General features: G+C 35.8%; 1 long non-coding RNA gene and 1 pseudogene across 1 annotated transcript in view; both read left to right on the forward strand.

Moving 5' to 3' along the window:
* Positions 1–5638, forward strand: part of LOC104867882 — a 20672-nt gene extending 15034 nt beyond the window's left edge. The window contains exon 4 of the long non-coding RNA XR_781886.1: positions 5591–5638. This is a non-coding gene — a long non-coding RNA (uncharacterized LOC104867882). The remainder of the gene's footprint in view (positions 1–5590) is intronic.
* Positions 5639–9412: 3774 nt separating this feature from the next.
* On the forward strand, positions 9413–13743 carry LOC104867915 (annotated as a pseudogene).
* The last annotated feature ends 4521 nt before the right edge of the window (positions 13744–18264 follow it).

Below are 18264 nucleotides of genomic sequence, written 5' to 3' on the forward strand. Positions count from 1 at the left end.
ATATATATATATATATATATTTATTTATTTATTTTTGTACCGGGAATTGAACTTGGAACCTAGTGCTTCCAAGGCAGGTGGCAGAACCACTGAGCTAAATCCCCGGCCCTTGAAATATATTTTTAATGTACTTACTGAATAAATATTTATTGACTTGATGTCTACTACAGGACAGGACCTAATTTAGTTTCTGAGTATATATTGAGGATAAAATAAACAAATATTCATGTCCTTCTGGGACTATACTTTTTCCTCTAAAATGCTTTCATAATTTCATTTATTATTATTATTTTAGTTATCATTTTCTTGGACATGTGTCGTTTGAACTATTTTTTTCATAAATTTTGTTTAGAATTAAGATGAGGCAGTTTTCTTAAAATGGAAATAGTACATATATTTTTAGCTCTGGAATCCTCTCTCTACTTACAACTTAGGTCTTCTCCCCAAGAGATTCAAGGACTCCCAGTTGTATCTTCTTTACTCTCTATAATCTTTTCTCAGAAAAATTTCGTAAACTTTTCATTTGCTTTTGCATTCTGAGAGAGCCTTAAATACGTTGCCTTCCATAGCTCATTAGATTTCTGAGTGCCAATTTTACTATTCAGTGTTTCATTTTCAGGCTTTATTTTTGCTCTTGCGGTTCTTCTTTCTTTGAAAATTTTCATTTCCACATGAGGGCTTCTTTACATTTCTTCCTGTTATCTTTTCTCTGCTGCTTCACTGTCATTTATTTTTGTTTGAATCTTGACGTTGAACTGAAATACACGAACAGAATACTACGTATCAGAATACACATCCTGACGCGTTTTTGTGTATTCTGCATATACTGTGTGACCAGCTGCAACACACAGATTCAGACATCACCCATCTCCAGGAAGTATTTCTTTTTTTCCTTCTATTTACTATTCTCATGAAAACCACCCTACTGTCTTTGTATTATCATAATGCTCTTTTCTTTTTATCTTCTTCTGCCTCCCTCTTTCCCTTTACTTCTTTTTTTTTTTTTTGTACTTCTTTTATAGGCGTTATGTTGTACTGTATCTCGCAGCGTTTGCAAAATGTTATTCTACATCTTTTTTCCAGGGTCCTGCAATAATTTATCTTTAGAAATATATTCTTTTGCTAAATTTACATTATGCATTTTTTTTCTCTTTCAGTAGCGTTTTATCATAGCCTTTCCTCTATTTTTAGGGAAATGAAGAAACACATGCTCAAATTGTTTGTGAATATAGGTAATCTGGATTTTCTGTGGCTTTTCATATAATAAGCCACTTTCTGGTTGATCCATTTCTCAGTCTTGAACTGATTATCCAGAGAATCTGTCATCTGTTATTACTTTGTCCCTATATCTTATAGTGGTGAGATTTTTTTTATTACTTCCTCTGCCTCTTTCTGCGGTGTTATAACACAATCAAGGACTTGAAAGACAATTATTTTTCAGCTTGCCCGCTAAATAAAGTTCAGTTTTGAAATCCTACCTGCTGAGTTTTGCTGGTTGCATTTATATTCACGAAGGTGCATACTGTCCACTTCTTCCAACACTTTCTGTGTCTTCTCGTTTCTAGCTCTGCGCTGCCAATTTGTAGTCTTGAAATAAATGTAGAAAGATAAGGGTGCTGCTGTAATACTACTCTGATAACTTCTAAATGTGCTATCCACAAAGGAGAGAACACTGGATAATGTGGAATTACTGAGGGTCTTTCTACCCAAGTGCAATCTCCCCACAAGAGACATCAGCATTCACTTAGAGCGTCTTTGAACTATCAGGTCTCGCCCCATACCTACGGTTCTCTTTTTACAAAATGCCTTGGACTTCTATGCACTTTAACCTTATTAGCACTGAATGAGGCAGCTTTTGAAAAATATTTATGCCTGATTTTATCACCACAAATGCTACTTTTTTTTTTTTTAAAATAAGCGAAGGCATGCATTAGACTTGCATTGCTGTCATAAGAAATTAACATAAACTTTCCGGCTAAAAACAATAGAAATTTGTTATTTCATAGTTCTGCAGGTCAGAAGTTCAATAGTCACAGCTGGTTCCTTTGCCTCATGTTCACAGGTCCACATAAAGTTGCTGACAGGGCTCTGCTCTGAAGGCTCTCAGTGGGAATCTACTTCCAGATTCTTTCAGGCCTTGGTGGAATTCATTTCCACGGAACTGTAGAACTGGAGTCCTGTTATTTTCCCTGTTCACTTATTGGCTGTGGCCAGAGATCCTACTCAGCCTTCAGCAACCTCCTTTGATCATGTTGCTTTTGTCTTGAACTCAGCAGTGGTGAGTTGAGTCCTCCCAATGCTTCAGATCTCTCTGACCATACATCTGCCTCGCCTCTTCTACCTTCTTTTCTATCAAGTTATTTCTGACTTTTCTCTTTTACTCTTTCGCTTTTCAGATACATGTAATTATACTGGCTCACAGGATAATACAGGAGAATCTCTACTTTTTTTTTTCCTCACTGAGTTTATTGGTACATTCTAGGTATCCAGTGCAGTTACATTCATCATTGGGATCTTGTACTCTACATGACAGGTCTTGGTTCTCATTTTGTCCCCTTGTCTCTGCCTCCCTTCACCCCCTCCTCCCCTCCCCATTTACAAATACTTTATTTCCATTTTCTCATTTTTCCTTTTGCCTTATTTCCTTTCCCCTACCCTTCCCAATTCCCCTACACCTTTAGCCCTTTTCTTCCTATTTCACATAAGCTCTTCTTTTTATTAAGTAATATCAATTTCCAGATGCCCCACCTCTAAAATCCATAGTTAGATTAAGTTTTCACCCCCTGAATACCATTGTAACATGACAGTGATCCACACATATCTGCATGTATGACAGCACAATCTATAAAGAACCAAATCTTGGAAAATGGCCTATATGCCCATCACAGATGAATGGATAAAGAAAATGTGGTATTTACACATAACAGAATACTACCTGCCATAAAGAACAATGAACTTCAGATATTCATAGTTAAATGGTTGTACTTTGAGACCATAATATTAAATGAAAGAAATCAGACACACAAGTTTACATACAGCATGGTTTCCCTTATATAGTTCCCAAAATATGAATAAAGAGCAAAGCTTTTCCTTATATTATTTATAAAATATTATAAAATATTATATTATTTCTAAAATTGTATAAATATATAAAAAGAGCAAAATATAAACAATGAATAAAATAAAAGACAGATAATAAGAAGTAGAGAGATCCTTTTCAAATGGGAAAGGAAACAAGAGAGGGAGGAGAAAAAAGGGATAGAATAAAAGAAGTGAGGGAAAGAAATGGAAATAGACCTTTAGCAATGGAAAAGGGACCAAAATGTAGAGGGAGAGAGATAGGAGGAGTAGGGGACAATAAAAATTAAGTTGTGTAGTGGACATGTAGTATCTCTCCACACTAAATGTAACCATTATGTGCTGCCAATGTGTACTAATAAAAATACTTCAGGGATTAAAATCATGTATGAGTTTAGGTGGACAAATCACTTCCAAACCATAGCAACTAGGCTGCTAGTTATTTTTTTCTGTCAGTTCACATTTGCCCTATTCATGTGTAGCCAGAAGTGGGCAGAGGCTGTCGTCAGGCAGCCAGCATCCCTAGCCAGTGGCTCCACTCCTTATCAAAACTGAGATGTTACTATTTTGGTTCTCCATTTTCAGTTAAAAAAAAAAGGTTAGAAGAGATGAAAGGTTCTTGCAAAGGTACATGTATCTCATGAGCAAAGTCACTTGGCCTGCTTTTTTAAAAAAATCAGGCTTTAATGTTTTTCTTCTGGGGAAATGAGCTATGTTTTTGCATCCCATGTTTATTTCTTTGGATTCTTTATCATACCTATTTATCTTGAGGGGTTACATATACATTCTGGTTAAAATATGCATTTTTATGCAAGGCTGCAGTATCTGAAGGGGTAGTAAGACTGTGCACCTGTTGTATAAAAAAATATTAGCAAAAGATTAGAGTTGAAATCAGTGCAAAAGTCTGGGTTACCCAAGTGTAAGGTTTCATAACCCAGGTCAGTACTGAGCTAAACTAATTCTCCAAAATCCAGAGACATGATTAGAAGAAAACTATGTGTATTTTTTACTTTTTAAGACTTGGATAGAATACTGTAGGCACCTTCCTGTTCACCATCTCCATGGGTAAATTTTGTTTAAATAGTGGATCTCTCTGTTTTTGCAGAGCTTTATGTTAACATATTTAATGAGAGCTAATTATTAGTTATGGTGCTAAAAAGGAAAAGGGAAAATGACACTTAGAATCAGTTGATAGTCCTTTTAGGAAAATGATCAGGAAAAAGAATCAGGCTGTTCCCTCCATTGCTAATTTTCTAACCCAGATCTATCCACTTGTGCCCAGCCTGGGTATAATGCTAGCTCATGACTTTGCAATAACTAAATCTTTTCTGATTCTCATATTTCCACTCTTCTTGTTTGGTTTGTCTCTATTGCGCTGAATTTTGGCTTCATAATTTATCCTTTGTTTCAACCTCTGGTCTTACAAAGGTACATGATCTTTCTGATCATCTCTTGTCACCTTGGACCTTAGCACTATTCCTCTAGCTTTAGTGTCTCTTATATTCTTGGTGAGGATTTCAGATTTTTCTTGCAATTACTGTAGAACATCCCAGAGTGGTGGCCTAGCCTGGCCAATTTCAACAACTCTTCTCTGTGAGGAAATATTAAATTATTGTTGACAAATCACTAACATTTTATGAAAGGATAAAAAATGTATCATTTGTTTCTATTATTGTATAGTTATTCATTATTTCACTAATAGTCAAAATGTAGTGTGTAAAAATTGTGTAGGAAGTAATATAAATAATAATCTTGTTGTGTAATTGTTGTATTCTAGTTCATGGTTCATAAAGATATATTCTAAGTTATTATTGATATTCATTCCTAAAGCAAAACTTTCAGAACTAGAATGGATTTTCTTGCCTCAGTGTTTATTTGAGATACCCTAGCTCCTGGGATAGGGTAATAAATAAAGGTCTGATGAATTCAAAGGGCTTCCAACAGGCCATTTCAATAGCAGTATCTCAGCCATTACACATTTGTCTCTTATCTAACTTCCAGAAAAGATTTTGTTCAAAGAAAAATCATGATCATTTAAAAAGTAATGGCAACCACAGTTCTGGTTCAATCCACATTCACCACTTAAGAAGACAGGCTCAAAGATGTCAAGCAGGTAACTATGAGAAAACAAAAGTCACAAAGTGAATGCCTAATATCTGACAAAACTGCAGCTGTCTAGGCTCCCAGGCTGAGTCTTTTTCCACTGAAAAACAGACTGTATCCTATAGAATGAGTTATGCAAGCAATTAAGCAGCAGTAGTCATAATCCTCATATTTCTCTTGGAAACCAAAAGAATAATAATAAACGAATCTTCTATTTACAAATTAGGAAGCTATTTTCTCATTATGTGTTTATTTAAGAAAGAATAGCATATTCTTAATGATTCTCAGAAGTAAACGTATCTCCATCCTTCATTCCATAGACATTTAGGTAGAAAGTAAAGAGAATACCAAGATGAATGGTCTGTGTCCCAGACTTTAATAAGCTTATTATTTAATGGTAAATTTGCAGGAAGGGAGAATCACAGTACCCTGGAATCAAGGACACTCGAGATTGAAGGTCAGTTTAATGTCAACTAATTAATTATAAGAATTTTATTGATACAATTTAAAGAATCAACATTACAGGAATGAATGGACAATGGTAGCATGCATTATATTTTATTAACTTCTTGCAAGATGGATGAAAGTTTTTATTTTAATTATAAAAATTAAATAGTAAATATATTAGGAAGTAAGTGCCAGTATGTTTTTTACATTTCTATTATTTGAAAAGGTATCCCATATTTTATTTTCTTAACTTTTTCTCTATTTTTCTTTAACATATTTATGAAAAAAGAGCCCATAATTGTCTCCAAATTGCATTTCATATTTGCAAATATATGTGTGCTTAACCCTGTCAGTTAATGTCAGTAGTTGATTTATAAAATAAATAAATAAATAAATATACTGAGTGAACTGTGTAATAAACCTGTTTCTATTCACGTATACTATCATCAGCATTGTTATTACTTCAAGTCATTTATTTACTCGGAAATAATTTACTCAGATCAAGGTCCCTGAAACTGGGTATCTGAGCTTCTAGGTACCCAAAGCCTAGTAGGAATTTATTTTGTTTCCTTCTCCAGGTAAAAATAATGAACCACACACTGGGAAAAAAATCATGTCAACAAAGTATAAATATATACATACATAATGAAAGAAAATGCTTTACTGGTAAAGCAAATATATTTCAAGATAAACATGTCATAGATGTCCTTTGGATTAGAGTGAGCAACTTCTTTTGCCATATAAATACTTGGGAATAAATCTTATAAACTAATACATAAGAATTATAAGCTTCCATGAAAACTATTATATAAAGTCAAAGGCTATTTTTGGACAAATTTAACAGTCAGCAAACTAAAGGTAGGAGCAGTAAAATCTGTACAGCTAAAAATAAAATCAATGCATTTTTCTTCTCAGTGAGAGAACATTATGAACTCATTAGGAAATTTACACAGAGTAATTTTGGTTTTGATATTTGCTCTTTGTCATGTCCTGAATGTTGCATCCTCTAGATTGCATGGAAGTAATCACCCATGGGAGTCATCAGGCTGTCAGTGATGGGAATCAAGCCACTCAAAGGAGAGGCAGTGATGCACTGAATTGTTTGATAATGACATTTATATTTCTCAGTGACCTTCCACCATAAAATATGATTTTTAAAAACAAATAATGTGCAACTCGGTGAGTGTGAGATTCGGGGGAGGAAATCACGTGTTAGCAAGAGACATTGTCATCTGCCCAAAGACTTAGGTCATAGCAGTTGAAACAACTTTGAGCCTAGGCGTCCTCCCCACTTCTATTAGACACTGGTTAGTGTGCAGATGTGTCCTCAGCTGGCAGACGGAAAGGTCTAAAGTTTATATGGCTTTAAGAAGTCATAAGGAGGCCATGAGTGCCATGTTCTTTATGAGAGAAATGTCAGCTCTTGAAAAGTCTCTTAAACTCTAAAGGACACTTCATTGCATAGAAAAACTGACTTAATTTACTTTGCAAATGACTTCATAACGTTTAATTTTAAGAATCATTTCTATCCTTTTATTCACAGTACACAAGGAAATTAGCTGAAATATTTATCTTTCCTCTTCTCTAAGTTTTATAGCACTAGTCTTAGACTCTGGACATTAAATCCTGCATGCTTGCTTCTTTTTAGTTTTTATTTTTCTCAAGGAGTTTTACTTGCTATGTAACTTTCGCTAATGCAGAGAGTGGCCTATTTAACTTAAAAGCGTCTGGTGCAGGGTTTTTTTGCAATGTCAACTTTAGCCACTTTTTCAAGTATATCTGACAAGTGCTTAAAAAAAGGAAGAGGGATGAAGTCAATCACAAAAACCACTAAACATCTGATAGAACAGAATCCACAAAAATGAAAAACAAAACAACAAAAAAACAGAATCCACAAGTTATGAAAGGAGATTTCCCACCATGTCCAGCCCTTTTCAGAGTTGACCATCAAACTGGCTCTTTACTTGAGAAGATGAGGACTATTTTACAGCAATCTCAAGTTCAAAATTAATCCATAAATTAAAGAAAAAATAGATTTTCCCTTCTGATGACAAAGAGCTTCAAAGTCTGTATGCCTGCATTTCTTGCTTCCCTTAAAACCTTCTTTCTGGCATTACTAAATTGAAGTGTCTTCTTTGTATTAAATATAAGTCTAGGACCACATCCAGTAAGAGCCGATTTTCTTAAATTAGGAAGTTTTAACATCATGTGAGTTAAATTAGCTCTTTAGTAAACCCAAGGAAAAATGCCTCCTCATTTTCAATGCTTATTTTCCTGTACATTACCTTGGCTATCCCACTGGCAAGAACTTGAAGGTCAAAACCAAGTTGTGAAGGAGATTTTACTTATTTGTTTTTCCTTTAATTTGAGTTTTAGAAGAAATGTCAAATATTTTCTTTGTGGCTTGCAAATGGTTTGGCTGAACTCACTAGAGCTGGGACTCTGCAGTAGGATTTGTAGCCCCTACCTTACAGAGAGTGATGTTTTGCAGCAGCATGTCTGTTCAGAGTTCCCCTGAAATAGGAAGATCTTTGGTAAATACTCTGGACCTAGAATCTCAGCCACTTCGATTTTTATTTCAGAAACTTGACCAGTATCCATTTCTTCATTTTAAAGTAAATAGTACCAATGAAAAAATACATTACCACAAACCACAATAAACAATTACTTAGCGTCTCTTAGGGCCAGTCTACATCTTTAAGAAAAGGCTGCTTAGTTATAACACTTATAAAATATAGGTAGTGCTGAAATTTGTAATGAAATATAATAGGAAAAATAGGGAAGATATTGGCTCTATTATCTATACATGTTAAACCTACTAGCAGACACCACTGGGTATGAGTAGAGAAAGGCTGAAAAGTAAGAGCTAGAAACAGTATCCAGTTTAGACAATGATGAAATTTTATTTATTCATTTACTCATTCAAAACTTTTGAGTGCATTCTACATGAAGACACTGCGTGCATCCTGTGAACAACGCAAAGACAGGTAAGATATGATTCAAGCAGCCACTTATCTGTAAAAAGAAATAAAACCTTTACACAAATAACAAAACTATCATACAAGAAATGAAGATCAAGTACTGTGGAAGTCAGAGAACTGGTAGAAATTACTTCTACCTGTGCTGAGTGAAGAGCATCAAATTGCTTTTAAAAGAAGAAGGAGTTGGAAGTAGGCGCTGGAACCCACATCATAAAGAAAACTGTCATTTAAAGAGAAGGTTTGTGAAGCCTATTTGTAAATGAATAGTATCAGATGATGGCAAATTGTTGTAGTTTAGGAAGTTCTGTTTGGTAAGAGGCATAATTCCAAAGGGCCCCCCAAATTCCTGCTCCCTGCAGAATATGCCCAATATACTAATTGCCTCTTTTGAGTATAGACAGAGCCGGAAATATGATGGGTGTCATTCTGTGGTTGATGTTACTTGCTGTAGAAGATGAAGGGCCTTTGCTTATACATAGTTAAAGTCACTAACTAGTTAACTTCAAGTTGATCAAAATGGAGAGAGTGCTGAGCATCCCGGTGAGCCCTTTAAAAGCAGTTCTATTCATCAGAAACTCAAAGTGGCACAGAATGCTCCTCTGACCTTGAAGTAAGGCACCATGAACTCTTCATCTCCAGGAAAATGAGTAGTGTCAGCACACATGTAAGCTTGGAAGAAGACCAGTATTTCATGTGAGAAGCTGCACCTCTGACTGCTCTCAATTGCTTCCTGTGAGATCGGAATGGAGGACCTAGCTACACCATTTCCTGACCCTCGGAAGCTGTGATTAACTTTTTTTAAAATGGTGGCTTTAGAAGCTGCTAAATTCTTAAGTTGTTACACATTAGCAAAAACCAATAGACCCAAACGCAGATTATATAACCGCCTTCAAAGTCAATGCTTGTGCTCCTGGGATAGAGAAAGGCCTTCTCGCTATCACCAGCGCAGACAATTTCAGTGCAGTAGTTTTCCAGATTTCCAGTCTTCGCTTTTCCCGAAGCTGGTATGTCTGAAAGTGTTTTCATTCTCCTTTCTCACTTCCTTGTAATTACACTCATACTATTTAAGTAAAGGAAGGTCACATCTCAGTCACTCTGAGTCTTACTCTAGCATCCTGCTCTGGACTGACTGCATAATTTTAGTTCAGCTGCAACAATGCCTAATATATTTTTCTACTCTTGAATTAGAATAATGAAGATTTGTGTAAGCCATGATGGTAAATAGCAGTCTGTCCAAGTGCCCTCTTAGCACTTTTGAAAATCTAAGTCTTAAAAGCGCCGTGAGCACTGCCATATACCTGTGTTTTCTGTATGTCTCAGAGGGGCATTCCGTATGACTTCAAGAAAAAAGAGAAAAAGCTGAAATTTTACTTCTAATAGATTATTATGCATTTGAGTAAAAGGAACATATATGCAAAGCAAATGAGCGTTTTCATTTCAGTGCAAAGTTATTGAGACTCATGGAAGCGTGTTGTCAAAACTTATCATGTTATTGGATGCTTCAATATTTAATGCTCATTTTTTGGTAGTTACAGAAAAAAATGTATACACAGATATTGCAGGAACTTGGGATGAGATGATCAATAAGACATTCAACTGTTAAACTGTATTAGTATAGAATTCTGAGGGAAAACAGTTCTAAGGAAATGTGAGTTCAAGGAGTAAAGTGAGTAATGCAAAATTTCTGACTGCTGAAAAAGACAATGTTCAAGTGCATTTTAAATAGGTTACAATAGTTACCAGAGAATTGTTATTTGGATTTTGCTGGATGCCTATATAATAATGCAATTATGATGATACAATAAAATTACTATCATGTTTGTTAAAGGCATAAATATTTAGAATTACATTTTAATAACTTTTTAAACAATACAAATTTTTCAATTCCAATTTACAAATGCATGAGGGAATATACGGTTTTCTAACATTCTTTTTTGGATATCTGTGAGAACAAATTCAAGATCAAAAGTGAAAGAAACAATGTAGAAGGATAATTTATTGCTTCATTAGTCCTCTGGGATAAAAGGGTATCAATTCTATTTAACAAGAAATAGGGAGCCATTGATGGTATGAAGACTACAATGATTTTTATTTAGGGTGCTATAAGTGAGTTTCTCCTAGGTGTCACATACTCTGTCAGCCTCTTGGATCAGAATAGTATTTCACTGACAATTAGGTGATAGAGGATTGGGTAATAAGTGTACCAAACATAATAATTTAAGGAGAAATGTAACTATTGATCTCATTTGATAAAATAAATTTATTGGAAGTCATTTTCTGTTGATGGGATATTTGATTACCCCATGGATGGGCCCAGTTCTTACGAGCAAAGCTCAGAACAGTATTAAGGGCTGCTACCATTTCAGGGAAGGAGAAGCGAGTTGACATTTACCCCAGTTGGAACTTCCTGGTCAGACCAGCAGAAGTGGAAAATACACCAGAACAACTGTGTAATCCATTTGCTATATTGACTTGACCATAGTGAGTCAAAAAGAAGTCAGTAGTAGTCACAACTAAGAATTTAAATTAATCTTTTTATGCATACATCAAATTTTTAATCTTTATGATGAAATGCCTTATGACATAAATTTTTCCAATACTTTTTCCCACATCTTTTATCAAGTTAACTAGACCTACTCTTCCACTGCCTGTAACTTCTAAAAGTCCATTTGCATGCATTTTCTTATTATTATGTAATAAACATGATGTCAGTACAAAGGGTGAGTTTCTTAGTGTCGCCAAAATAACATAAGCAGTTCATCCTGAGTTGTACATTATGCCTGCCTCATAGGACAAAATCTGTTTAATGTATTCCACTTGTGCGAATATAAATATTCTATCATGTAATATTTCTTTTCCTATCTCTTCAGTACATCTTCCTGACTTCATACATAACTCTGAATTCGCTCTCTTCATAAATTCTTTGCTTGCTAAAACCCTTCACCTACTTGTCTGGTAATAAATTCATCCTCTGATTAACAATAGTATCTTGGCATTGTCTAGCTCTATACCACAGAAGTGAGTATGCTAGCATTTAATCAATTTATTAGTATGTGATTTGATCATTTGTAGTTGTCTGTTTCTGTCAGTCAGCCTCGGTAACTGTAATGTAAAGAGGATTTATAGTTGCTGACAGCTTTGGTCCAAGGACAAGAGCCCACAAGAAATAAAAATCTTGTGGGCAAAGTCCAAAGTTGGCCCAAGGCATCTGGTCTGTTTCCCTCCTCCTAAAGCTGCCAATACCTGCGTCTTGTGGCTCTGTTCTGATGAAGTTTCCGAAATCTAGTCACTCTAAGTAGCTCCTCCTCCAAATATCAAGCTGGATTAAATTCCATCCTCTCATTATTTCACAGTGTGATGATATTTCAACAGCAGCAGCAGCAGCAACAATGAAACCTTTGGGTTTGAAACTATAGCACCACCCTATCACTTAATGGAATGCTATACTGGTACGTGGGAAAGGAGGGATTTCGAAAGGTGTACTGGATTTCGAAAAGTCTGCTGGGGAAAAAAATTGAGTTTTAAAAGAAAAAAGTACAGTGCCTTTAATGAGTTTAAAGAGTATGTTACTAACTTCCCATGGACCTTGAACAGAACTGTGCATCAAGAGATTGTAAAATAAGCTGAGGTCCTCTAAGGGAAAAAAACTGTAATTTAATATGCAATGGTATGCTGCTCCTCAAATTCTACACTTTCCTAGTGGAAAAAGTGAAAACATGACTAACTCTTCTAATTTGGGCAAAAGAGTTTCTACTTATGTAGTACAGGTCATTTCCTACTTTGGATGCCGAATTAGTGACACACTGACTGTTCTCTGGAAAGTCCTCCACCATCTATATATACATTTAATGTGAGTATAATCAAATATTGGTACATACCTATAAAAAGACTTCAGTCTTGGTTTCTTGGTTACATTCAACTTAGTAAAACAGAATTCTGCTAATACAGTTGATTTTCTTCATCACAATTGCATGGTATTTTGGAAATATTAAATATCATTGTCATTTTTTGTTTAAAGATTCACAGAATATTTTTGTTTGGAATAGTCTGCCTGGATAGCCAGAAAACAAAATGGAAAAAAATCAGGTTATTGTTACTAAAAAGAATAACCAATTATTGTTACTACTACTATTTTTTTTCTGACATTAAAAGAGTTTCCATGCATGTTACAAACTGAATTGCATATGTGTTAGCACTTTAAAAGAAGTGATATTTCTCACACAAAGCCAGTCAAAAATAGCGTTTCCGACCTACTTCAGGTCCCTGTGGCGTTTTGGTTGTTTGGGCGCGAATTCCCCTAAGTGCATTTTTCAGACACATTGAGGAAGAATCAGTTGCGTTTATTTAAAACATCATAATTGTACTATTTAGATCAAAATACCTGGTAAAGCAGACGCTTCCAAAAAAAAGTCTCAACAATTTAAAAAAATTCAAAAAAAAAATTGAGGAAGTGGAGTTGTTAGAGAAAGAGGTTAGAAGCACAATAAAAAGAAGCAAAAATCATCCAAAGCATGTCTTCTGAAGGACAAACAAATCCTATTAATCTAAAGCAGATAAAGATAGCATCCAATAAGAGAAAACCTGGGGACCTCTTTCAAAGAGTGTGAGGGAGCATTTGCAAACGATGATGGAAGCAGTAATAATAGTAATTTTGAGTAGAAATAGTAAAGAAAAAGAACAAATTCAGTATCATCTCAACTGCCCGAAGAGAAGGTTGCTCCTTGAAGCACTGAAAGCCCTTCCCCCAAAGCTGAGCTGTTTAACTCGCATGACAAGTCTACTGAGAGGGGAAAGAGCACAAGACAGAGATGATGAGGGAGGGCTGGCATTACCGCAGGAAGAACTAGATACAGAAACAGAGTCAGAGCCTGGAATATGGAGTCTAAAGCACAAAACTGAAACTCTGGCGCATGAGATAGAGGAAGAGGAGGAAAAGGCAACAGAGTTGCCTCAACTGGATAGATGTAGTGTACTTTCTCTCCCAGGGCTTTCTCAGCACAGTCTGAAAGCACCCACACTTCAGAAAGAAGTTCTGATGCCAATTCCAAACCAGAATGTTCTTCTCAAGGACTTGGATGTTCTTCATAATTCATCCCAGATGAAGAACTTGTCAGTGTTCATCGAAGGAGCCTAGAAGAACTAAATGCCTCTTAGAGAAATTTTTTACATTGTTTCCTATTAATTTAATGTTTATAAATTTGTAAAACTGCTAACCTGTAATATTAAGGAGGCTGAAACTTCTGCAGGATTTATTATCCTCTAATTTGTACTTTAAAATTGGCCTATGTAGGCCTATCGTTAGCATCTAATGCAGTCCTGAAAACTGTTTTTAGCAATTGTGAAATCTAGAAAATCATTATTTATATTGGTGTACTGCGGTTATTTGCCTAAAACCCAAGGCAGGAATAGCTAGGACAGCTAGCTCGTGATGGCTATTTGGAGCTCACCTGCTGCTGGCACAGAGGAGCTGTGACGCTGGGACATTGTATGTGAGAAGTACCTATGTGTGCAGCTTACAGAATAAAAACGTGTTTGCCATCACTCATTGTGTAGCTGAGAGCTTGCACTGGAAAATCCCCAAGTACCCCTACCTTTACCTAACTCCCTGATCTTGTTCAATAGTTAAAGTTTTCCAGGTTCCTTCAACTTTGAAATTGGCATTACATTTTTATTTCATTTGTTTTAAATATTTATTTTCTACTGTCATCAAAGCATACTCTTAAGAAAATTATTAAAAAGGAATCTAAGAACATTTATTCCCTTAAAACCAACCAAAAATTGTTTTGAGAAGACACAGTATGTGAGAACCAGACACCAAAGGTAGATGGTTCTGAGAAACCAAAGAAAAAGGCAGACAGCTGGGCCTGGTGGTGCATGCCTATAATCCCAGCACTGAGAGGCTGAGGCAGGAGGATCTCTGCAAGTTCAAGGCCATCCTGGACTACCTAGTGAGTTCAAAGCCAGCCTGAACTACATAACAAGACCCTGTTTCAAAAAAACAAAAGAAAACAAATTTTGGATCACCAAAATGTGTTTCTCAGCAGCAAGATAGGTAGATGCTTGTACCCCAGATTTCAGCAGCAGGAAGAAGGGGATAATATGCTAAGCCAGACAAAGATGGCCCATAGCCAATTAGAATGCATGATAAAAAGCTTTGTTATATAAATATATTATTATATCAGTAATCATTTATATATGTAAAAGAAAAGTTGCAATTTAAAAAATAATAGCATTTACAATGGGACCGTGTATCTTTTAGCAAGAGTTGTTTTTATATAACTACATACTTATACAATCTTAACTTTTCCTACAAGACATTTAATAATGGACTGGCAAACAGGTGTAGCTGTACTCAGTTTAGATCAGACAAAACAGACTTATTAAAAAACTGTAGGGCCAGGGATGTAGCTCAGTGGTTCCGCCACCTGCCTCTCAAGTGCAAGGACCAGAGTTTGATCCCTGGTACTAAAACAAAACAAAACAAAAACCAAAACCACAAAACAACAACAACAACAAAAACTGTATAAGGAGATATCAAAGGATATTGTATAATGATAAAAAATAAACTCAGTGAGAATATATAATAATTATCAATATATATGCAACTAATACCAGAGTAATCAAGTACATAAACATTATTAGATATAAAAGGACAGATAGACTTGGATACAATAATAGTTGTGAACCTCAACACCTGTCTTTCAAAAAGTGGAAAGGTATTCCTTGTTCTTGGGTAGAAAGAGCCAATCTAATGCAAATGGCCATACTTTCAAAATTGTTATACAGATCTAATGCAATCCCAATCAAAATAACAACAGCATGGCCGGGTGTGGTGGCGCATGCCTGTAATCTCAGTATTTGGGAGGCTGAGGCAGGAGGATCACTGTTAGTTTGAGACCAGCCTGAGCTACACAGTGAGTTCCAGGTCAGTCTCAACTGCATAGTGAGACCCTGTCTCAAGAAACAAACAAACAAACTAACAAACAAACAAAAAAAAACCACAACAAAAAAACCAATAGCATGTCTCACAGAATTAGAGAAACAATCCTAAAATTCATTTGGAACCAGAAGAGATCTAGAATAGCAAAAAGAGTTTTGGGCAGCAAAAGCAAGGCAGGGGGCATCACAATCCCTGACTTGAAATTATACTACAAAGCTACTGTGATAGAAACAATATGGTACTGGACAAAAAAACAGACCTAAGGATCAATGGTACATATTATAAGATGCAGAAACAACTCTATGGCTGGAATTTAGCTCAGTGGCACCATGCCTGCCTTACAAGTAGAAGGTCCTGAATTCGATCCCCAGTACCCACCCCAAAAAGAAACAACTCCAAAAGTACTCAGCCACCTTATATTTTACAAAGGAGCCAAACACCTTCACTGGAAGAAAGATAGCCTCTTTAACAGTGCTGGAAAAACTGGCATTCCACATGCCAAAGATTAAACCTAGATCCATATCTTTCACAATGTACTAAAACAAAATCAAAATGGATAAAATATCTAAATATTGAAACAGAAACACTAAAACTGCTGAAAATGGGATAGGTAGAACTATTGAAGACACTGGTTTAGGAAAAGACTTTATGAACAAAACCTGATAGTGCAGGAGATATCACAAAGAATCAACAACTGGTATCTCATCTTACTAAAAAACTTTTACACAGCAAAAGAAACCACCAACAGTGTGAAGAGACAATCCACAGTGTCAGAAAATAGTTTTTCCAGTTATTCCTTAAAGGACTGATCTCTACAGTATATAAAGAACTCAAAAAAATTCAAACCCCTTAAATTTAAAGACTTGATTCAAAGATGGACATCTAAAATGAAAGGACATGACTCAGATGCAGGAGTAGAAAAGGCCAATAAATATAGGGAAAATATTCAACAGCACTAGTCTTTCAAGAGATGCAAATTAAAACAATGCTGAGATTCTATCTCACTCCAGAAAGAATGGCTTTTATCAAGAGATTAACCAATAACAAATGCTGGTAAAGCTGTGAGAGGAAAATGGAACCCTTCTTCACTGTTGTTAGGAGAGTAGATAGGCACAACCACTGTAGAAATCAGCGTAGATATTCTGCAAAAAATGACCACTAGAGCTTCCATTTGACCCAGCTATTCTCTTCTTGGTATCTTGTAAGGATTAAAAGCATCATACCTAAACGATATATACACACTCGTGTTAATAGCTGCACAGTTTGTAATAGCTAAATCTTGAAAAGAGCCAATTGCCCATCAAATGGTGAATGGACAAAGACGTGAGTTTTTCTTTCATATGATGGAGTGCTACTCTGCCATGAAAAAGGATGTGCTTGAAACATTTCTAGCTAAATGGATGCATCTTGAGATCATACTGTTAAGTGAAATGAATTGGACACATGTATTTAAATGCTGCATTGCTTCTCTGGGAAAGAAACCTGAAAGTACAAATAAGGACTAAAATGTGTAGTAGATATTAAGAAATAGGAAAAAAAGTTCAAATGGGGAGGGGAACATGGGGGGGGCGGTAAGAAGAAAGGAAGGGAACAGAAAAAAAGAACAGAAGGAAAAAATGGAAACAAAGCTTTTGTAAATAAGATAGGGAGGAGGGGTTGAAGGGAGGGGAGGGAAAGGAAAGGAAAAAGAAGGAAGCATGCACCTGTATCACGCACAAGTACAAACTCCCTATGATGAATGTTATCATTATGTAGGTAGCAAACATCTCTGTCCAGTATTAACAGGTTATAGTAGCACAAGCTTCACGCACCTCCATAATTCTATTGCTACATGGGAAGTAGGAGAGCTTGGCTGAGTTCACTCACAGTCAAGGTCAACTGACTCCAACCAGATTCTTCCCCTCTGAATTAACATTTGTTCTCTTTAGAAGAGATACACTTGTGTCCTTATTCTAAAGTCCTTCCTGCTCTACTGGTGCAATCACTATGGATTTCAATATAGAGATACCTCGAAGAGTTGGGACTAGTGGTTCCATTTGACCCAGCCATAGCTCTGCTGGGTATCTTTCCAAAAGAATGAAAAGAACAATATCACAGAGATATATGCACGCCTATGTTTATAGCGGCACAGTTCGTAGTAGCTAAAACTTGGAAACATCCCGTTTGCCTACCAGTGGGAGACCGGATAAAGAAGATGTGGTTTTTCTATAAAATGGAATACTACTCAGCCATAAAGAATGAGAAATTACATTAATTCATAGGAAAATGGACACATATTGAGGATATACTCCTAAGTGAAATAAATAAGTCACACATGTGTAAATACCGAATAGTTTCTCTGGTGTGAAAAACTATGATAGTACATACGATCCTTATGAGATAATTGACAATGTGAAATAGGAAGAAAAGGGCTAAAGGTGTAGGGAAAGTGGGAAGGGTGGGGGAAAGGTAATAAGGGAGAGGAAAAAAATATGACAAAATGAAAAAGTGGAAATAAAGTGTTTGTAAATGGGGAGGGGAGGAGGCAGTGAAGGGATGGCAGGGACAAGGGGAAAAAATGAGAACCAAGACCTGTCATGTAAAGGTACGAGATCCCAATGATGAATGTAACTGTACTGTATACCTAATATGTACCAATGAGCTCAATGAGAGAAAAAACAAGTAAAGTCCTTCCTGCTTGTTCCTTGTTACTAGCAGGTGTCCCAAGGCCTGCCC

Source organism: Fukomys damarensis, unplaced genomic scaffold (genome assembly GCF_012274545.1).
Source record: "Fukomys damarensis isolate Sample0158 unplaced genomic scaffold, DMR_v1.0_HiC HiC_scaffold_12, whole genome shotgun sequence".
NCBI lineage: Eukaryota > Metazoa > Chordata > Mammalia > Rodentia > Bathyergidae > Fukomys > Fukomys damarensis.